The following is a 23435-nucleotide window of genomic DNA, read 5'->3' as shown; positions in this document are numbered from 1 at the left end:
ATCGTCTGCTTTCTGCGAGGTTGAAGGCGGATGTCGCCAATTTCGTCTCGCGAGAACGGAAATCTCGTCACGCGAGATTACTTTGTCGAACTGCGACAGTACGTTGTTAGAAAAAAAGATGTACCCTCATTTTTTTGGTTTGTTGTTTTGACGGATAAATTTATTTGCGTCCCAAAATCACACATTATTTGGAACGGTGCGTCCCGCGGGAGAATTATGCGTCTAAGAAGTGGGACGCAGAGGTAACGAGATGACTGCAGGTGTGCTGACATCAACATAAAACAAACGCCCATCTCAAAGAGATACAGTCAGTTTTTTTTATTCCGATGAGAAAAAACCCCAGCAGGAAGTCTAATTATCACAGTTAAGCCACGCTATTGTTAAAAGTACAATATCAGCAGCAGCGACCGTGAAGTGTTTCTCAAATAAAAACAGAAGTGTGAAGTGATGAGTGAACCTTCCATGAGAGTCTGATTTCCCCCTCCCCCCCCCCCCATTTGTCTGCATTTGTACTTATAAATTCGTTTTAACACTTTCATGCACCTTGTAACCTGATAAACTGTCCACTGCAGTAACCGCTATCCCGGAAAGGGTTAAATTGCAATTTTACTCGACAAATGTTCAGACTGTCAACATTGTTCTTATAGTATTACTCTTAAAATGTGCACGACATATGAATCCTCCCATTTGCAGTTGCGGAAATAATTGTCGATGGCCATAATTTGTTAAAACACTGGCAACAAAAACGACTAGAGAAAGACAAAATACTATGATTCGTAATCAAATGACACTTGCTGATTAACATATGTACTTGTGAAAGATTATAAAACCACTTACAAGCAACAACACACTCTTTCTCTCTCCCCTTGTTCCTATCAACACTTTGAAGTCAACACAATTGAAACATAATTTCACCTCTTTTTTTCGCCATTCAACACAGCAGCAAAGATAGAGGAGAGAGGAAAATCTGGAATTAAAAGAAACTAAGCGGCGAGGAAGGAACACGGGTAACCACCCCACTTCCGCAAAACACAAAACAAAAAACCAAACAGATGACTCCAGGTGCAGAGAACACGGAGTGAGGGTGGCTGAGGATGAACAGTTGTGACAGAAAGTCCCACTGTGGTCTGTGAGCACAGATTCCTCCTTAACCTCCCATTCAAACTCCCTGTGGAACCTTTGCTCCACTAGTAATTCTCAGACAAGGCCTGAAGCATTGGGACCACTTACAGAGGAACTCCAACTTGCTTCATGCACTCTGTCCTCCTTATTATTACATACTGTATTTTTTCATGTGCTGTGGTGACCACAGACAGTGATTTACTGCATTCAACTGAACTGAGTACCTCAGGTGCATACTAGTATTAGTTTTAAGATGTCCATTATTTACGAGTACAACTTAAGGTGACCAACCATTCCAGTTCAACAGGGACACTCCCGGTTTTGAGCCTTGTGTCCCAAGTCTCAGTGAACTTTGCCAGCCCCATTGTTTTGTTCGATGAATACACTGTTCCCATCTCAACATCACGTTTGTTTGTTTTTTTGGCATTAATCAGAGCAAAAATACATCTGTGTTTGCAACGTCTCTTTTGTCTTGCTCCCTCCCTTCTCCGTGCGTAATTGCTCTCCCTCCGCTTTTTGCTCGCCAAGAAAAAAAATTAATTGGAGGCAATAACTTCAAAGAGGTGACTCGTTCAATCAACTCAGCCAATCAGATTGTGCCTTGCTAAGACATCTCATCAAAAAAAGAAAACAAAAGCTCATTACTGATGACAGACAGTATTAGCGGTGATTGAAACCTTGAGTTTTTAAAACAACGGTAAACCCTCAAAGTGTTAATCGGCCCATGTCTACCCTGGAGTGGTCACCCGCCAAGCACAAAGCACAGGGAGACAAACGATTCACACTTTAATTTTCAAGTGTGAAGGAATCCAGAAATTGAACCACTACAAAGGAAACCTAATGCCCCAAAAAGCCTGTTCTATTCTGGGTAAAGTGCTGCGGAGTGTGCATGCGTCCCATGCCAGAGACGTTTACTTGCTTGTCTGTTGACAGGGAGGGAAGGCATCAGGAGTGCATTTCCTGCCGCTGCCCACGCAGTGGTGCCGATTGAGTGGCCAAGTCGTCCGGTGGCTGAGAGGAGGGGACTTCATCTCTCAACTCTGCATTCATCCCCCTGACTCTGATGCTCAGTGGCACGTTTAAAATGAAGCAATATTGTGAAGGATGCGTCAATTAACCCAGATTCATTCAGCATGAATCATCCGGGAGAAAATATGTGTTCATTGATCTATGTGGCCCCAAGTTTGTGTAAATGTAAATGCAAGATCAGTTTATCTGAATTGCTAACATAATGTGTGTATCTTAACAGTCATTTAAAATATGCCTAATAATACCATAGTTTTAAAATGCAATTAAACTAGCCACAAGAAATGTTCTTCTAATTAAACCTTATTATGAGCGGAGATCACAAAATGGGATTTTCTTTTGTAATTACCTTATTTAAAAAAAATAAAAAACCTAACAAACTAACATTGGATAATTCATCTGTTTTCATCTGTTCCTTGACAATGAAAGCAATACAGTAATTCCTCGTTTATTGTGATTAATGGGGACCAAAACCACCCTTGATAAATGAAAATCCGCGAAGTAGTGACCAATTAACAATTCCGCAAAAAGTCTGCAAACAGTCCGGGAGAAGGTGCAAAACAACAGTGAGTCACATAGAGCAACATATAAGATAAGATATATATACAGTACTGTACTCCATGTATATGGGATTATATATATATATATATATATATATATATATATATATATATATATATATATATATATATATATATATATATATATATATATATATATATATATATATATATATATATATATATATATATATATATATATATATATAGCGGCTGGATAGCTCAGTTGGTAAGGCATCGGTTTGGCATACGGGAGACGGTGGTTCGAATCCCGCTTGGGGCAAAAATGAGCATATAACACCATCCAGTGTGGGTCCTTGGGCAAGATCCTTCACGCTAATGCCTACCTCATACAATGATGAGAGACAATAAAACGAATGACATGCCGGCTCAGACGTCGCCCGGCCAAACAAGGTCTGCGTCAGGTGCTGGGGAACCAGAGCACCTTGATGAAAAATGGGCTACTGGAACAAAGCGGAGATGGGCGAGATGCGATAACATGGCTCTGTTGGAATGCTACTACTCAAGCAACCCTAGTCAGAGGGGTTACATGCAGAGAATGTGGGCTAAATGGTTACTTCGAAACCCACAGTCACGGTTGACCGCGAAACAACTAGTAGCTCAGTGTTCCAACATCCACAAACGGCAACTGCTGTCACAACTTGAGATTGATGAGGTACAACGCAGGTTCCATGGTGAAGGGCCCCAGTCTGCCAGATCAGAGGAGGAGGTCATACAAGAGATTGGGAGGCAACCCCCAATGAATGCAGATGATGAGATTGGGTGGCCAGCCCCAATGAATGAAATGCTGAGCGAGGCAGCAACTGACCTGAAAGCTAAGATCATGGCGAGAATGAAAGCGGGGCAACCTAGAAACCGATTACAACGGCTATGTGAAGTACCATCTGAAAGTCTCATAGAAAGTGTGAATGCAGCACTGAGGGCGATCCCTACCGTAACGATCACAGAAACCAATGAGCTGATATACGCTTCAGCATCAGTGATCCTGGAGACTCTGGGCTATAAGAGCAACCATGGAAGCCATGAGATACGTTACCCACCATGGAAAAGACGGTTGGAGGCTAAGATCAAGGCGGCCCGGAAAGATGTGAGTCAATTAACGGAGGCCCAGAGAGGTGTGATGAAAAGGCCGATACCCGAGAGGTACATCCAGATGACCATACCTGAAGCACTCGAAACTGCCAAACAAAGGCTCCAAGCCTTGTCCAGTCGCCTAAAGCGGTACACGAAAGAGAATGAGGCCAGACGAATAAACAGGCTGTTCGCAACACAACCTGCGAAAGTGTACGCTCAGTGGCAGGGTCCTAACAACAGAGCTGACCCACCAAGACTGGAAACTGAAAGGTACTGGAAAGGCATATGGGAGAAGGAGGTTGCACATAACAGCAGTGCACAATGGCTGGTGACCCTGAGAGAGGAGCACAGCAACCTCCCTGAACAGAACCCGGTTACCATAACAGTGGCAGACATACAGGAAAGAGTCTCAGATATGAAGAACTGGACAGCACCAGGCCCGGACATGGTCCACACCTACTGGCTAAAGAAACTCACAGCACTCCATGAGCGCCTAGCAGTACAATTGAACCAGCTGCTGAGGGATGGGACTCACCCAGAATGGCTAACCGAAGGGCGAACCATCCTGATCATGAAGGATCCCTCAAAGGGTGCAGCCCCATCCAACTATCGGCCAATAACCTGTCTCTCCACAACATGGAAGCTCATGTCAGGCGTCATTGCGGCTAAGATAAGTGGACACATGGATCAATACATGAACGAAGCACAGAAGGGCATTGGTAGAGATACCAGAGGAGCCAAACATCAGCTCCTGGTTGACAGAACAGTCGCCCAAGACTGCAGGTCCCGACGTACCAACCTGTGCACAGCTTGGATTGATTACAGGAAAGCCTATGACTCGATGCCACATACATGGATCACTGAATGCTTGGAGTTGTATAAGGTGAACAGGACCCTAAGAGCCTTCGTTGCGAACTCGATGAGGATGTGGAAAACCACACTTGAAGCCAATGGCAAGCCACTTACCCAAGTGTCCATCAAATGTGGCATATACCAAGGTGATGCACTATCCCCACTGCTGTTCTGCATAGGACTGAACCCCCTAAGCCAAGTAATCACCAAGACAGGCTATGGATACCGCCTCAGAAATGGAGCTACAATCAGTCACCTCCTCTACATGGATGACATAAAGCTGTATGCTAAGAGCAAAAGGGACATAGATTCCCTGATCCACACAACCAGGATCTACAGCAGCGACATCGGGATGTCATTCGGGCTTGAGAAATGTAGTCGGATGGTGACTAAGAGAGGAAAGGTAGTCCGCACTGAAGGGGTCTCACTCCCTGAAGGGACAATAGCAGACATTGAGGACAGCTACAAGTACCTTGGTATACCACAAGCCAATGGCAACCTCGAACTGGCAACAAGGAAAGCGGCTACGGCCAAATACCTCCAGCGAGTGAGGCAAGTCCTAAGAAGCCAGCTCAATGGCAAGAATAAGACCCGGGCAATAAACAGCTATGCCCTGCCAGTGATCAGATACCCTGCAGGAATAATAAGGTGGCCAAAGGAAGAGATTCAGACCACGGATGTTAAGACTCGAAAGCTCCTAACCATGCATGGAGGGTTCCATCCCAAATCCAGCACCCTGAGACTGTACGCAAGCCGAAAGGATGGAGGCCGGGGACTAGTGAGTGTGAGAGCCACTGTCCAGGATGAAACATCCAAGCTCCATGAATACATCAAGGAGAAGGCTCCAACGGATGACGTACTCAGAGAATGTCTCAGACAATGGGGAACAGAAGATGAGGTGCTGGAAGAGGGACCATCATGGGAGGACAAGCCCCTACACGGGATGTACCACCGGACCATAACTGAAGTGGCTGATCTCAAGAAGTCCTATCAGTGGCTAGAGAGGGCTGGCCTGAAGGACAGCACAGAGGCACTCATCCTGGCTGCTCAGGAGCAGGCCTTGAGCACCAGAGCCATCGAGGCCCAGATATACCACACCAGACAAGACCCAAGGTGTAGGTTGTGCAAAGAGGCACCTGAGACGATCCAACACATAACTGCAGGGTGTAAGATGCTGGCAGGGAAAGCCTACATGGAACGCCATAACCAGGTGGCTGGCATAGTCTACCGAAACATCTGTGCGGAGTATGGACTGGAAACCCCAAGGTCAAAATGGGAAACACCTCCGAAGGTGGTGGAGAATGACAGAGCGAAGATCCTGTGGGACTTCCAGATCCAGACTGACAAGATGGTAATGGCGAACCAACCAGATATCGTGATCATAGATAAAGGGCAGAGGAAAGCCGTTGTAGTGGATGTAGCGGTCCCAAGTGATGGAAACATCAGGAAGAAGGAACATGAGAAACTCGAGAAATACCAAGGGCTCAGAGAGGAGCTGGAGAGAGCCTGGAAGGTAAAGGTGACAGTCGTGCCTGTGGTGGTCGGAGCACTCGGGGCAGTGACCCCCAAACTAGATGAGTGGTTGCAACAGATCCCGGGAACAACATCGGACATCTCAGTCCAGAAATGTGCAGTGCTGGGAACAGCAAGGATACTGCGCAGAACCCTCAAGCTTCCTGGCCTCTGGTAGAGGACCCGAGCTGAATGAGGGACGGACACCACCCGAGGGGTGAGATGAGGATTTTTTTTTTTTTAATATATATATATATTTAAATGAATACGTTTGAAAAAATCCGCGATGCGCCGAATCCACGATAAACGAACCGCGAAATAGTGAGTGATCACTATAATAACAATTTCATATGACACACCAGATGCTGGTGCTGATGTCCTACAATCCAGTGATTCCCAAACTCTGTGCTTAGAATCATTAAGTGTACTGTGAGAAAATCCAATTTCACTTAACTGACCCAAACATTCTATACTACAAATAAAGTACCTTGGTTCATGTATATATATATTTTTTGTGGTAATGTCTAATTGACGTTTTGTTTTATTTTGCTACCCATTATGAACGTCTCCTAAATATGCATTGTTTGACAAAATACTGTTAAGATTCCCTATTCATTTTGCATGAAGACTAAATTGTGACCGGTTGAGACCAGGCAGTATCTGCAGCACAGACATCACAAAAGTGACCAAACGGTGCACGGATATGAGAGTGGAACCGTTTTTTGTTTGAATGAACACTAAAAGGTCTCAAGGAGGGAGAGAAAATACATCAGGCGAGCACCAATGGTGAAGTACAAAAGTGAGATGATGATAAAACGAAGAGCGTAGGGTGCTGCCAAAACGGGAGGAGCTGTACAAAGTGTTAAAAAGCAGGGAGGGGAAAAAGGCCAGAAGAAGGGAAGAAAATCAGACAGTGCAATCCCCTGAGTGTTTTGGGGTTTTGAGCCAAGAGTGAGATTTGCTGCCGGATGCTTTTTCAAGACAGTCTGCGAGGTCTACTCTGGATTAACTTCTGATTTGTTGCCTATCTTTGGACTAAGTACCCAATAAGATAAGATAAGATAAGATAAGATAAGATAAGATAAGATAAGATAAGATAAGATAAGATAAGATAAGATAAGATAAGATAAGATAAGATAAGATAAGATAAGATAAGATAAGATAAGATATCCTTTATTCGTCCCACACTGGAGAAATTTACAGCCTCCAGCAGCAAGAATGTATGTAGAAAGAAGAAAGAAGAAAAAGAAAAAAACAACAAACATCTTTCAATTAAATGCAATATGAACACAAAATGGATAAATCGCAGTACTATTTACAATTTGCCTTCACATCATTTAATTATTATTATTATTATGATTGTTATTTTTTATTTTTTTATTTTTTATTTTTCAATCAGCCGTCTTCTTAAATGTACACAACTAACTAAGGAAAGATTCCTCAACTCAATATTGTTGTTGACCCAATTCATTTATCCATATGTTTCTGTTTATATGTTGGACACACACATGATTTTGCACAACAATTTGCCATCTATCAGTCAAACACTTTTTATGAATGGAGTGCTTCAAGGAACAGTTTTAGGTCCACTGCGTTGTAATGTATATATTTACAAGCCAGTCAACCAATGTTGAATGTGTGTTTGTCCATACAGTGAAACTCCTCTAGAACGAAACGTACATGGAAAAAATGCCCCCTAATGTAAAAAAAATCTTCATGCATTAACACCATTCCCATTCTCCTGCCCCCCATACGACGAAAAAAAAAACCTGTTGTATTATATGAAATCATTTTCTCTGCTCCAGCCTCGCAAAGACATTCACTACAACGAAGTCTAATCCAACAGCGACCTCTTGGACTGCTTCGTTCGGAAACGGCAACAGCAACCACCTCACTGGTTTACATAGTGAACGATGTTTATTTCGGTCACAGCTGCGAGTTTCCTGAACGCAACATACTCATAGCTGCTCTGCCATTGGCTTACCGAGCATCATCCTGGCCTCCGATTGGCCAAAAGGGACCTCACTGTCTATGTGTATAGATACTGAAGGTAGATCCGTAGAAGATGGAATGCATCCGATTAGCTGCCCAGAGTAAATTGCTTATGGCTCGACGGACATTCAAATAAACGAACGTGTCCTGGAATGCATGATAACAAGTAAGATAACTTACTTGTTATCATGCTAAAAACCTTACGCTAACGGAGCGCTAATGAGATAGAAGCGCTCCAGTTAGCGTAAGGTTTTTAGCCTTCGAGAGCTAACTATGGCCATCGAGGACTACAAAGCGTTCCGTGGCTGGCTTTAAAGTTCATTGCATGACATCAGCTCAACAACGCTGTCTTGGGTGGCGATCGAGGGGAGGCCGAGTTAGAGACAGTGAGATGGTGGAAAGAAAAGACACCGGGTCCAGGAAGTATTGTTTAGTATATATATATTTGTATATTTAGTATATACAAACAACGCTATCTGGCCTTTCCCCTGGATGGAAGTACGCATGGAGTCTAGGGCCCCCATCATCACCCCCCTCCTTCTCGGCCATGGACTGATAAGCCGGGACTGTCTTCATGATGAGCAGACCTCGACGAAGCAGCTATGACCTGTACACGCATACACATACACAACTGGACAAACACACGTGCATACATATCCTTATTATCACCGTCTTCATCGCTCCGATTCTTTCCCCCCGTGACGTAGTATTATCTGCAGAGCGCATCGGGGACAGTGCAGCTGGTCAGTTAAGCTGCGTCACGGTCGCCCACCCACCCCCCTCCCCCTTCCCATCCATCCGCCCTCTCATTGCATGTTATGTCTTGTGACTTGTTGTAACTGTCATATGCTTATTTATGTGCTTGGGTGTTTTTTTTATCCTGGACTTAAATTATCCTCAGAAGAGGATAGTTCGAGCGTGATTTTTTCCCCCTCTCCCTACCCAGTATTTTCCTTTCTGAACTCTGACTGTAAATTTCCCCATTGCGGGACAAATAAAGGATATCTTAATCTAATTTGTCATTGTTAGATTCAGACGAGCATAGATGTTGCATTGCGAAAATAGCTACAAAACGAACCTTTGGATGTCAACCAGCTAAGACAAGAAGAGCTCTGATGCTGGAAGAGAGGGTAAAAGTGATCAAGATGAAAGACGGAGCAAGCAAAATAAAATACTTAAAAAATGCTTTTTCTTTGCATCGATTCTCCACTTTAATTTTTAAGATCATCAAACAAATGTAAATGTACCAAATAAAGATTACAAGAGCACAATTACAAGAAGAAAAAAAACCCCTCCGTGAGTCGTCACCTTACCGTGGTGGAGGGGTTTGTGTGTCCCAATGATCCTAGAAGCTAAGTTGTCTGGGGCTTTATGCCCCTGGCAGGGTCACCCATGGCAAACAGGTTCTAGGTGAGGGGCCAGACAAAGCACGGCTCAAAGACCCCAATGATGAAAACAATAAATGGATCTAGGTTTCCTTGCCCGGACACGGGTCACCGGGGCCCCCCTCTGGAGCCAGGCCTGGAGGTGGGGCTTGTTGGCAAGCGCCTGGTGGCCGGGCCTACACCCATGGGGCAACAGCTCAGCATACCCACCCTTTTTGGAGTCCTTGGAGGGTGTGCTGGAGAGTACTCCTGCTGGGGACTCCCTTGTTCTGCTGGGGGACTTCAATGCTCACGTGGGCAATGACAGTGAGACCTGGAGGGGCGTGATTGGGAGGAACGGCCCCCCCGATCAGAACCCGAGTGGTGTTTTGTTATTGGACTTCTGTGCACGTCACGGATTGTCCATAACGAACACCTTGTTCAAACATAAGGGTGTCCATATGTGCACTTGGCACCAGGACACCCTAGGCCGCAATTCGATGATCGACTTTGTAGTTGTATCATCGGATTTGCGGCCGCATGTTCTGGACACTCGGGTGAAGAGAGGGGCGGAGCTGTCAACTGATCACCACCTGGTGGTGAGTAGGCTCCGATGGTGGGGGAGATGCCGGTCTGTCCTGGCAGACCCAAACGTATAGTGAGGGTTTGTTGGGAACGTCTGGCGGAATCCCCTGTCAGAAGGAGTTTCAACTCCCACCTCCGACAGAGCTTTTCCCATGTTCCGGCGGAGACGGGGGACATTGAGTCCGAGTGGACCATGTTCCGTGCCTCTATTGTTGAGGCGGCCAATCTGAGTTGTGGCCGTAAGGTGGTTGGTGCCTGTCGTGGCGGCAACCCCCGTACTCGCTGGTGGACACCAGCAGTAAGGGATGCCGTCAAGCTGAAGAAGGAGTCCTATCGGGCCTTTATGGCCTGTGGGACCCCAGAGGCAGCTGACGGGTATCGACTGGCCAAGCGGACCGCGGCTTCGGTGGTCGCCGAGGCAAAAACGCGAGCGTGGGAAGAGTTCGGTGAGGCCATGGAAGCCGACTTACGGACGTCTTCGAGGAAATTCTGGTCCACCATCCGACGTCTCAGGAGGGGGAAGCAGTGCACCACTAACACTGTGTACAGTGGGAATGGGGCGCTGCTGACTTCGACTCGGGACGTTGTGAACCGGTGGGCAGAGTACTTTGAAGACCTCCTCAACTCCACCAACACGCCTTCCTTGGAGGAAGCAGAGCCTGGGGACTCTGAGGTGGGCTCTCCTATCTCTGTGGTTGCAGTCACCGATGTGGTAAAAAAGCTCCTCGGTGGCAAGGCCCCAGGGGTGGATGAGATCCGCCCGGAGTTCCTAAAGGCTCTGGATGTTGTGGGGCTGTCCTGGTTGACACGCCTCTGCAACATCGCGTGATCAACAGGGAGAGTGCCTCTGGATTGGCAGACCGGGGTGGTAGTCTCTCTTTTTAAAAAGGGGGACCGGAGGGTGTGTTCCAACTAAAGAGGGATCACACTCCTCAGCCTCCCTGGTAAGGTCTATTCAGGAGTGCTGGAGAGGAAGGTCCGTCAGGAAGTCGAGCCTCAGATTGAGGAGGAGCAGTGTGGTTTTCGTCCCGGCCGTGGAACAGTGGACCAGCTCTACACCCTTAACAGGGTCCTCGAGGGTATGTGGGAATTCGCCCAACCAGTCTACATGTGTTTTGTGGACTTGGAGAAGGCGTTTCACCGTGTCCCTCGGGGAGTTCTGTGGGGGGTGCTTCGTGGGTATGGGGTACCGAACCCCCTGATACGGGCTGTTCGGTCACTATACCACCGATGTCAGAGTTTGGTTCGCATTGCCGGCAGTAAGTCGGAATCGTTTCCAGTGGGGGTAGGACTCCGCCAAGGCTGCCCTTTGTCGCCGATTCTGTTCATGACTTTTATGGACAGAATTTCTAGGCGCAGCCGAAGCGTTGAGGGGGTCCGTTTATGGGGCCTCAGTATTGCATCCCTGCTTTTTGCAGATGATGTGGTGCTGTTGGCTCCTTCAAACGGGGCTCTCCAACTCTCACTTGAGCGTTTCGCAGCCGAGTGTGAAGCGGTTGGGATGAAAATCAGCAGATCAGGAGATCTTGCCCCAAGTGAAGGAGTTCAAGTATCTTGGGGTCTTGTTCACGAGTGGGGGCAGGAGGGAGCGGGAGATCGACAGGCGGATCGGTGCAGCATCTGCTGTGATGCGGACGTTGTATTGGTCTGTCGTGGTGAAGAAGGAGCTGAGCCAAAGGGCGAAGCTCTCAATTTACCGGTCGATCTACGTCCCAACCCTCATCTATGGTCACGAGCTATGGGTCGTGACCGAAAGAACGAGATCCCGGATACAAGCGGCCGAAATGAGTTTTCTCCGCAGGGTGTCCGGGCTCTCCCTTAGAGATAAGGTGAGAAGCTCGGTCATCCGGGATAGGCTCAGAGTCGAGCCGCTTCTCCTCCACATCGAGAGGAGCCAGATGAGGTGGCTTGGGCATCTGATTCGGATGCCTCCGGAGCGCCTCCCTGGTGAGGTGTTCCGGGCATGTCCCACCGGGAGGAGACCCCGAGGAAGACCCAGGACACGCTGGAGAGACTATGTCACCCAGCTGGCCTGGGAACGTCTCGGGATCCCCGGGGAGACCTGGAAGAAGTAGCTAGGGAGAGGGAAGTCTGGGCTTCCCTGCTAAAGCTGTTGCCCCCGCGACCCGGCCCCGGATAAGCGGTAGATGATGGATGGATGGATGGATGGATGGAGAAGAAAAAAAAAACCCAAACAAAACCCTGTTTTAAATTTGTGATTTCATGTATTCAGGGGAAATAAACATTTTCAAAGCTACCTGGACCTGTGCGAAAAGGTATTTGGCTCCCTTTTTGAATCATGAATCAAGTGCGACTAATCACAGCTTTTGCAGGGTTTCCCACAGGGCTATATCAGCCTGGCAGGCCACCAGGTTTTTCTTGCCCCTCTCTGCCGGGGTATGCCAGGGCATTATGGTGCGCCGAGTTTGGATGTGCAGGCGCCCAAATTTCACAATGTGGCAAGAGAAGAGAATTATAAGTTGCACATGTACAACAGGTCAACATCTCCTCCACTGTAAAAAACATTTTTAGAAATATTGAAGTTTGGGGTCAAAATTTGAATAGTGCAGACATGTTTATTTTTGCACAATCATCATTAGTGTATCAGTGGCATTTAAAAAAACCAACAATAAATAATCACACCGTTTATCAGGTTAAATATAAAATGTGTTACAATGACCAATAAATAATGTAGATACAGTACACTTATTAAAGTAAAATATATATTGTGAAGCCGGTTGGCTTCTCTCCCACCATTCTCAGTAACCTTTCTTTAGGAAACCCTGTATTGGAAAGCATTTTCACTGACAACATCTGAGCCCGATTGCCTCCAGACCTGTTCAATCGAGAAATCGCATTAACAGAGCCTGTCTGACAAAATGAAGTTGGACAAAAAATCTCAAAAAGCCCCAACAAAATGCCACAATCCAAAGAAAATCAATAACAGATGAGAAATAAGGTAACTGACATCTATTAGTGTGGAAAGGTTGACAAAGACATTTCTAAAGCTTTCGGACTACAGTGAAACATGATGACAGCCATTATCCGCAAATGGAGGAAATATGGAACAGTGGTGAACCTTCCCAGGAGTGACGAGTCTAAAAAATGACCGCAAGAGCAGAGCGATGACTCGTGCAGGAGGTACCAAAGGAACCCAGGACAACATCTAAAGTACTGCAGGCCTCAACATATAAGAGTGATTGCAATTCCATTGCAAACCAAGGCCACCTGTGCTCGGGTTACCTCCCACAACCCAAAAACATGCATATTAGGTTAACCGAAGACTCTGGTGTGTGAATTTGAATGTGAGAGGTTGTTTGTCTGCATATACACTACGATAGACTCGTTACCAATTCAGTGTGCACCCTTTAAAAGTCAGCCATAGTATGTTCCAGTTACCCACTGCCTTAATGAGTACCATCGCCACAGAAAATGGATTGATAGCTGGATGAACCCTCGAGCCCCGAAAACGTTTAATTCCATATTAATTACCTTCAATTGGAATGACCTGGAGCCGTTATATGTTAGTTCATATATGCTAATTTGAATAGAACTTACTGTTGAAATTGCAGTGCTACATTCATAATAACAGATCACTTTGAATGTGATGAGGTCCCTATTGACTCACCGTCTGGCTCATGTCAGCGTCTTCCGTTGCACGTGTATGTGATCCACTTCTACAACATTAATGGTGCGGCAGCCCCATTAGCGCCATGCTATCATCCCACTGCTAAATCATTCATAAAACGTTGCCGGATCAAAGTTTGGCCATTAAGCAAGCACTGGAAGACAAGTGGAGACAACGCCTTTATGGGTGTAGAGCCTGCAGCCCCACTGTGATCTGTCAATTAGAGGAGGCGCTGAGGGCCTCCTAGCATGCAAGTATCCATGCACTGTATTCCACAGAGAGTGCTAAACAATCTGAGCTATGTAATCATGTCTTGAGATTACAGTTGAAGAATTGTGAAGGATGAATTGCATGTTGGCTGCGCAGGATTGAGGCGTGCTGGAGCCTGTCCAAGGTTGTATGGAAAACGGATGGATAGAACATGCACTATATTTACAGGACATAATGCAGCTGGCATTAACGGAGGCTGTAGTTACACTGAAGGTTTAAGTGCCCAATTCTGAGTTTGTGTTAATTTTGTATTCTATAGTTATAATTGCATATAAGTTTAAATATTTCAAAGTAAGCACACAATAGCACACGGATAATACATGTTGTGCATACAGTACATTAAACATGAGGCTTTTCTCTTAGTTACACAACAGGGGGTTCATAATATTTGCTGCATGCGTTAGGAAAAGACTGTACAGCAGGGGTGTCAAATCATTTTTGTCGGGGGCCAGATTTTAGTTACAGTTTACCCTGGAGGGCCGTTATGACTGATGAGAATTCGAAATTTTGGTAGTGATTTTAGCAAGCATCATGAAAGTTTACATCTTTGATTTGCTTTCGTGGGCCACATAAAATGATGTGGCGGGCCTGATCTGGCCTTGGGTTTGACACCTGTGCTGTACAGTAATCCCTCGTTTTTCGTGGTCACATGGTGCTGTCTTTGGAGCTCGGGGACGATTATACTTGGAAGAAATTGAAGGGGGGTGGGGGGGGGTATTTGACCCAGGACAGCAATGCGTCAGGCTGCCATGGTGCACCTTGGTCAGTTACGCAAATGCTAACAGACAACTGAACTGAAGAGGCAGCAGGGAAAGGATCCCTCACATAGTGGTCAATTGCCCGGTACGAGAAGGCAGCTCACTCGGAAGGAAGAAAAAAAAAGGCAGAAAATGATCCAGAAAATTATTATTTTTTTAAAGGTACAATTTCTTTTGGTGTTTCAGTTTCCAGCCTTCTTCATTTTCATTTTCAGTCAAGCGTCACTTGACTGTTAGTATATACATTTGGCAACTCGCCCATTAGGCCTAAAATAATTGCCGCTTGAAGTGTCCATTTTATTTTGAAAACTATCACAACATAGACAAATATCAGTTGGGGTTTTTTTCAGCATGCACCATTAGAATACTGTGAACATTCATCAGGTTCTTATTTTGCACAATTACTGATGGGATTGAGGCAAAGAATTTTTTTCCTAATTACTGAAGTGGTGTATTATGGAAAAACGAGATGGATGATTACCAATTCAGAATTCTTCACTCTCTCTAATTTGTTGGCTCTAGGCCTCGACCATTTCCAGTCCAGAGCCACATCATGGCCCAAGAAGAGGGAAATCATTAAAAATGAGGCCAGTAATAAAAAGCCCGAGAGGGCTCCAAAGCTGTCATTGCGGTTCAAATCAACAATATTCAGAAGACAAAGGGATAAAAAACGAAAACTGGTCATCTTATTTGCTCGGGTGCAGGGATGTCCTTCACGAGCGGACAAAGTGCCTATTTAAGCTGCAAACAAGTCACATTGGGATATTCACAGATGATTCGCCTTCACCTTGACGTGACTAAGACCACACACCATCATGATGCTCCAAGAATGGCTCAGGAAATTGAAATAAAAACATTTCTGTGCTAAACAAAGCTGGCATTGCATTTTTGTTTTTGTGAGAAATCAATAAAAATTATCACTCCAGTCGGTAACACGTTGAAAGGGTGCTCTGCATTCAGTATAAGATTGTCTTTTCAAAAAAGACTGATTAATAATTTTGGAGTTTCGGACATATCAAATGAGTTAAAAAGTACCTTCCTTCACAAGAGTAGCAAACAAAAAACAAAGCGTGTGACGGAAAAGTGGTTAGGACTGCACGACTGTCCGTGTTTTATGTTATGTGTTGTGTTTATTTATTTTACTTTATGTTAACTGTTTTGTTAAGCGCTTTGTTACAGCTGTCGCTGTTGTGAAAGCGCTATATAAATCAGCATGTATTGTATTGTATTGTAACTTTTGTTTTCTTAGCGTTCCAGTCAACTATTAAAGGGTAATACTTAAAAAAGTATACAGGTATTTATTATTAGCGGTAAGTAGGGTGAATTCATGATCTCTGACCTGATCTATGACTCGCGATAGACACGTGATCAAGATCAACATATCTTCGATAAAGTGTTTGATACGTATTGTGCGTCTTGTAGGCAGAGACGACAGTGTGGCTTTAGACTTGTGCCACAACTGCAAGCACATCAGACGGAGATTTTGAGCACAAAAGCACGTTTTGAGCGTAGCCGAGTTGCCAAGTTGCTCGTCGGCCGACATGAAGGAGAAGTTGAACCAATGAAAAAGTGTGCTCACGCACACGCGTTATGTGTTGTAAACATGCAGAATGGCGGAATGGCGTGCAAATAAATTACCGGTCGACGCAGTGCAACTCTTGCTATATGATTATTTTGTGCATACTAACCTGATTAAACACCTGCACATAAATACGATAATGTAGGAGTAAATGGAGTTCTACCGTGGCGATATTGAGCCCGCCAAAAAGAAGATGTCGTCCATAAACGTTTGGTCAACGCTCATGCGTGTGACCACAAGAGTTTATTAAGTGTCACGTTGAGCTCGAAGCGACAGAGTAATCGCTTCGTGCGCAACAAACTGGGGATAAGTGGATCACCAAAATAGCAGACGAAATAGCAGACACACGAGAGGATGTCTAGGAACGCAACAATTATCAATAGTCTTTAAGGCAGTGTTTAACCGAGAAGGAATAGACAATAGCAATGGCACGGCGGGGAATACTCCGGCAGTGAGTCGACTGCCGGAGCGCCTAAATATAGCAGGTGCAATCACCGATAAATGGGTGGCAGGTGTGCAGGTGGCAAGTGAGAACACCTGCCCCCTGCTGTCAAATACGAAACGTGACATTAAGTTTGCTACGGTTCCATTGCATGGAGGTTCATGTAACTATTAGCAATAATGCTTTGTCTGAATATGAATGGGAATATATTAATTATTCTGAATTTGATTGTGAATTTATATTTACCTGTTTAGCAGCTCTCGCTCCTGAAAGAATTTCTCTATGAAATTAGCCCATGTCTAGTGTGTGTGAGTGTGTGTGTGTGTGTGTTGAATGTGTGTAGTGGTGGTCAGCACATCATCCCGCCTGGTCATATCCTACCGCCACATACTGCAGTCTATAAAAGTTAATCATCACATTGAGCCGAGGCGCGTAACGCACGCTTCACCTTGCCTGTCCTTATTGCAGATGGGTGCATGTCGTCTTTCTCTCTCTCTCTCTCTCTCACCCACACACACACACACACACACACACACACACACACACACACACACAGGGAAGCGTTCAGCTTCACATGAGTCAGAAGGGCAGGATAGAAGTTTCCTCGTCTCGTCGCATTTCACGCACACTTCAATGGTGAACCTTCTTACGTAACACTGCTCCTAAACTTCCGCTGCAAGCTTCAGGGATGTGTGTGTTTGTGTGTGTGCGTGTGATTCACTGGGCCACGAGGATCATTTCACTCATCAGTAATCACTGGCTGAAGAGACGTCCCGCACTTTTAATTCTCAACTCCGTCCATAAAAAGAGGACAAGGAGACATAAAACGACGTAATGAGAACGAGTGGGAGTGGACGGTCAACCGCTTCAATGCTGTGGGGACACAGGCTCCTGGTTAAATACACCTACATGCATAACTGTCTTTATAGCCAATCTTTCTTGATTACGAGGGATCTATTTGAGATAGATACACCTGAGATAGGGAAAAATCTGCGAGACAGAGAGACCATCTAGAAAACATTTTTAGAATGGTTTTAACCTACCACACCCCTTCAAACCAATTAAGACACATCGTTTAACGTGTTCCTAACTGCCTGTTCTCACGCGCTCATTTGCACAGTTCTCAAAATACTCGCTGCTAGATAATGTTCACTGACACAGAAAGCAAGACAGTCAAACTACTGTACATTTAATAGACTTTACATGGTCAGTACTTTTGGGGCCAATTGCCGAGTTTGAATGAACCGATCACCAACCCAATCACATGATGGAGGAATATGCCTGTTTAACTAACTTGGGGGTGCTGACGGATATTCTTTGCTCACACAACAATAAGTGAAAATGAATAGTGGGCATAAGTGCTCTGCTTCAGTGCGCACACCAGCAAGTGTTCTTTGATTGATTTTAAGTGGGTTACGACAAAGGCAAATATATTCATATAATTGTATCGTATTAAGATGCTTGATAAAATGTAATTACTCTTTTTTCCAGATTATATATCACATTTTTTTTCATAGTTTCGCCGGGGTTGCGATTTATGTGTGAAATTATTAACACATTATTATATAATTTCACATGCTATTTTTTACATTAAACCGCAAGAGGGTGCTCCAGGCCTGTGTTGATAAGTCAAAGGGGAAGCGCCGCATCGTCTCCCTCCGGAGTTGGCGGCGTCGTTTAAATCCGACAGCCAGGATTTCATTGTATTTAGTGATTAGGAGTGACACTTATGGTTTGGTAATCTTGTTAGCATATTCTGTATGCTATAGTTATCTGAATAACTTTTAATATGTTACGTGAACATACGAGGCACGTTCTCCGTTCGTTGTGTATGCATCATGCAACGTTAGCATATCGTACACTTATTCAGCCTGTTGTTCTCATTTTAATTTCTATTGTAAATTGCCTATCAAGATGACATGTCTGTTCTTAGCGTTGGATTTTATCAAATAAATTTCCCCCTAAAATGCGACTCATACTCCAGCATAACTTATGCTATGTTTTTTCTTCTTTATTATGCATTTCAAGGTTGGTGCGACCTATACTACGAAAAGATTTATAATCCGGAAAATATGGTACTACAATTTAAGGTATTATGAATATACCGGGCCAGTCCTGTTTCTGACGGGTCCAGTAGAACTTGGCTCATGGTGGCTCAGTTGGGTAACGACACATAAAGGGTTAATGACGGACACTGTCTAATTGTGTTTGCTGCCAGGCCTTTTATACCAATTCCCATTAAGAACTAGAACCAGGTGAATTTCCTTTTCGCTTTCGTAAGAATCCATTGATTGTGACCCAGGAACTGAGAGAGAATCAACAGACTGACTGGAAGACAACCCTAATGTTGAGGCTGCCAGGCAGACACATTAAAGTGGAGAGAGTGGATCTAGTTATTCTAAGAAGTGGGAAAGAGCTGTGCAGGAGATGTCCCTCTGGAAATGCAACAGCGCTAACAGATGTCACATTACTGGCCGACACTGATCTGATGTGCAAGTGAGAGAAAATGAAAAGAAAACACTTTTTTCAAGTGCTCTATGTATAAATAAAAACACACTTTCTCGAGTGTTTCTTAATTAGACTCCAACTGTGTTGTATTTTCCCCTTTGTGTTCCCTTTCAATCTTTAGTCAATCTTTATTTGTTTTGTAGTTGTCTGTTTGAAGGCTGCTGCAAATTCAAAATAGCTTGTGGGTATAAAAATGCTACAACAAAGGCAATAAAATACATAAAAATGGGGGCCCGCAGCTAGCCAGCGGATTAGCAGTCAACATCCCATTGCATTTCAAAATTGTAACCATGGGTGAACCTCTTTCAACTGTTCACACAGCCATCACTTGAAATGCGGATCGTTGTCGTGAGCCACCACACCACTATGGGACTTCGTTACAATTATATTATTCATGCTTACATACAGTAACCTTAGTCCTAGTGTCAGTAGCGTTGCTTGATACGAGTGTAGTTGAACCCTAAACTAACAATGAAATACCGTCTTTCTTTGGACTATAAATCGAAGTTTTTTCATACGTAGTTTGGCTCGTCCTGCGACTGTATACTCAGGTGCGACTTGTACCTTACACTGTGTGGCAAAAACGCCCAATAGTCAAAATAATTTCTAATGTTCCATCCCCACTCTTGTTATTTTTACGAAATTCAAACCAATTTAAAGTGGTGAAAATAGCTTGCAAACAAATATTCAATGCAACTTAAGTCTGAGAAGTGTTGCAAAATACCTTGCATTTCCAATGTTTGGATATTTGATGGACATTTACGAGTGAAATTCGCAAGGTTAGATATATTGAAGTTGGCTTGTTTTGTTTAGATCCAACGCTGTCATTCGGGTTGCCCTGATCCAATCCAAGCAATTCAATTGTTACTGTGTTTTATTTAACAACTAGTGACAACCTCTGGTAACGTTCATGGTTTTGGGAGGATGCATGATAACATAGGCACAGTTCTGTTGAATTGAAGAACATTGAGAACTATATATAATATAATGCTTTCATTGCTTATATTACGGGGGTGGGGGGATGCCTTACCTTGCTAATCATAGTAACAAGCTGAGTGTTCGTCATTGTAAGTCTGATCAAATGTGACCATATGTCTTAGTTTGGATGCAGAAATTCTAAGTCAGTCAGTCAAACATTTCAAAACATTAAACCAGCTCATCCAAACGTCCTCCGAAATCGATGGATGGGCATCTGACAAAAGGTCCTTGATCGATGGCATGGGAAAAATTTTGTTATCATCAATGAAGGTCAACTTCAGCTTGAGTTCACCTCCTCCTTGTGTGCTAACTGTTGAGATTGAATCTACAGCACATCAGCGCCATCATGATGTAAATTCCACAGGTTCAAAAAATACATCCATTCTTAATGATCTAGTCACAGATTGTCTCTCCTATTCCTACCCCCCCCCCCAAAAAAAAAGTCATATTTCACTGTAATAGCTTTTTATGCCCCTGACAAAAATGTATCCGACATGGTTGTCATTGGACGGCTAAGCATTTTCTTTCCTGTGCCGAGCGGGGTCTGTCCTGAATCTACAGTGTTCGTGACATTGCCATGTGAAGTCAAACAAAAACAAGCTATCGGGGATGTTGCAGCTGTGCGCAACTCTGCTGACTCATGAGGGCCATTTGTGTGGCCTTTCTATTACACAGAATGCTGTACTTCTGAGGAGGACCATATCGGATTGGCCTTTCTATCTTGTTTACTACAATCTAACCATTGCCGTCTGTACATTTACATTGGCAACTAGAATTTAGTCCACAAGAGCCTCTGCGCTCTGAGGGGAGCAGCCGCCCATTTGCTGCTAAAGTCAGAAAGAAGACGTTTGCCGAACAAGTCTTTTTCTTCCGATCACCGACATTGTGGAATGGGGTACCTCTTGACGTCAGCTAGAATTTGAGTGCTAGGTGATGGCATACAGGGGAAACCTTAGTTCACAGCAGCAGGGCAAAATTACTTCTTCCTAGGACTGGGTGATGAGTCAACATCAATATATGGTGCACAAGATTCGTGATCAATCAACAGAAAATGCGCTCATTCTAATACTGATTTTAAAAGGAGGAGCCATACTCCGACTCTGGCATTCGGCGTGCCGTCGACAGAGGTAACAATTTGACGTTAGATGTGTGTCAAAAATACAATTGCCATCGAGGAAATATGGATCACAAAAGTATGTATTCAGTGTACAAGAACCATTTCTGTGAACTTTGTCTAGCGAACCAGCAAAAATGTATTAACTATCAGTTAAAAGAAAATCAAAAAAGAACAAGATTTTTTTTTTTTGAAAACTCCATATATATTGATGTGGCGCAATAGGAAATTTGTTTTGCAAACTTGGGTCAGAGGGCTTTGCGGATCCAAAGTAGGGATTATTTAATTTTACGTATTTGTTTTTTCGAAATGCACTAAGGAGTGGCACCCAAATTTCGTTGTATGCTATACAATGACAAAGGCGATTCTCATTCTGAAACGATTGTGGCAGAATGGAGTGCACTTGTTGACTGCAACCAGCAGAGGCGCTGTTGATTCACTCGACTAACTTGCTGTCAAAAGAAGGAAAAACACAACATGCCAGCGATGGGAAGTCGAGCTACAGCAGCTCAGCCTTCTTCTGAACAGCTCCTCAGGGCAGCCTTGTTGTGCTCAACACGCAAAGCAATCAACAATTGATTCATTGATTTGTGATTTTCCCTCGAGCCAATCCACCTACTTCAGTGGCTAATGGAAGGAAGGGAGCAGGAGAATACAGAAAATGGCCAGATCTTTTGTTAAACGTGTTCTGCTGTCGATAAAGAACAAAGCGGGAACCAACAAAAATGCTAATCTCATAAGATGTACTCAATAGTGTGGCAGTCCTTAGGGTGGTAGTAATGCACATGATATTGAGATTGAACCTGCATAATACCTCAGAAGAAGAAAAGTTTTTTTTATAGTGCAGGCAAAAAAAACAAAAAAAACCCAAACATCCAGTATGCACATATGGGCAATTGGGCATGCGAACCTCGCCTTCGGCTAGGTGCAGTTGATACAAATCACTTTCAACACGGAATGAGCCCCCGATCCTTGCCCAACAAATACCACCGCACAAAATAACCTTATTGTATAAATAGTTTATAAATATAAAAAAATATTGTATAAATAGCCTTACTGTAGGAGTCAATTTCTCCACTTCTACTTGTGTATATGGGATTTCCTGTGCAAGTTGGCATTGATCCACATGTCAGTGAAAGTGTCTGGGCAGCCAATCAGCTCTGCACACTGAATTCCACCAAATCTATGCCCCGCAGTCAATTGTCTGCTGGCGCAGCCTGACAATAACTCAATGCTCAGCGGGTGACTCTGAGCGAAGCCTCCCTCTACTTCACAATAAGCTCTTGTACTAGCAAAGTGTGATTACATTTGTGGATGCCATCTTCCAGCCATCATATGCGTTGAAAAGTCATCTTGTGAGGCATGGAGCCAAATGCGAGCTGTGACCTTTTTACCTGGCTAATATCCCGCTGATGTCCAGCTGAGAACCGCATGTCTGCCCGACAACCCAATCAGCCAGGGTGAGATTCAAGTTCAGGGCAGTAATGACGAGATGACTCTCTTGACGCTGCCGCTCGGCTAAGAGTGACTTCTAATGCAATCCATACCTCGGTGAAAGGTTGTGGAGTCTCACAGCCATGTCTGTTACTGTCATCTGCTGACCAGACAGCAGAATGGGGTTTAATGCATAATTTAATGCACAAATTGTCTCCCATTTGCCTGTATTGTGTTCAGCTTTCTCACAGTTACCACTCAGCGTTTACCCGGCATCACATACATATACCCTATGAAAGTGATCAAAATACCAAGTGGCAAGTATTATTCAATATTGTTTTTTATTTTTATTATTCAAGTATTACACAATATTCAAGGATGTTATGACACTAAAATATTTGCTCTTATTGTACCACATGCTTTTGGAGACACAACTAAAGATGCTTTGCAAATGGCGCGCATCGTGTTGATTAAAATCAAGTGTTGTTGACTCCCATATGATGATTTGCACATTTTAATATGTTGCCACTGCCCACGTTGTGGAGCGGCCCGGTGGTCAACTTGGTTAGCGCGTCGGCCTGACTGTTCAGAGGTGCAGGGTTCGATTCCGGCTCCG

The 23435-nt window shown here is 44.3% G+C and overlaps 1 protein-coding gene across 19 annotated transcripts in view; it reads right to left on the bottom strand.

Annotated features, from left to right (window-relative positions):
- Positions 1-23435, bottom strand: part of caska (calcium/calmodulin-dependent serine protein kinase a) — a 122154-nt gene that overhangs the window by 70192 nt on the left and 28527 nt on the right. Inside the window, exon 1 of one of the 19 annotated variants that reach the window (XM_052081765.1) lies at positions 22780-22949. The exons of the other annotated variants lie outside the window; for them this stretch is intronic. The gene's annotated coding sequence lies outside the window, so the exon portion shown is untranslated. Of the gene's footprint in view, positions 1-22779; positions 22950-23435 lie in introns of those variants that run through there. 19 annotated transcript variants of the gene reach the window in all.

This window comes from Hippocampus zosterae, chromosome 12, assembly GCF_025434085.1.
Source record: "Hippocampus zosterae strain Florida chromosome 12, ASM2543408v3, whole genome shotgun sequence".
Taxonomy (NCBI): Eukaryota; Metazoa; Chordata; class Actinopteri; order Syngnathiformes; family Syngnathidae; genus Hippocampus; species Hippocampus zosterae.
The sequence above is the reverse complement of the archived record's forward strand: the minus strand, read 5'-3'. Positions and strand labels throughout refer to the sequence as shown.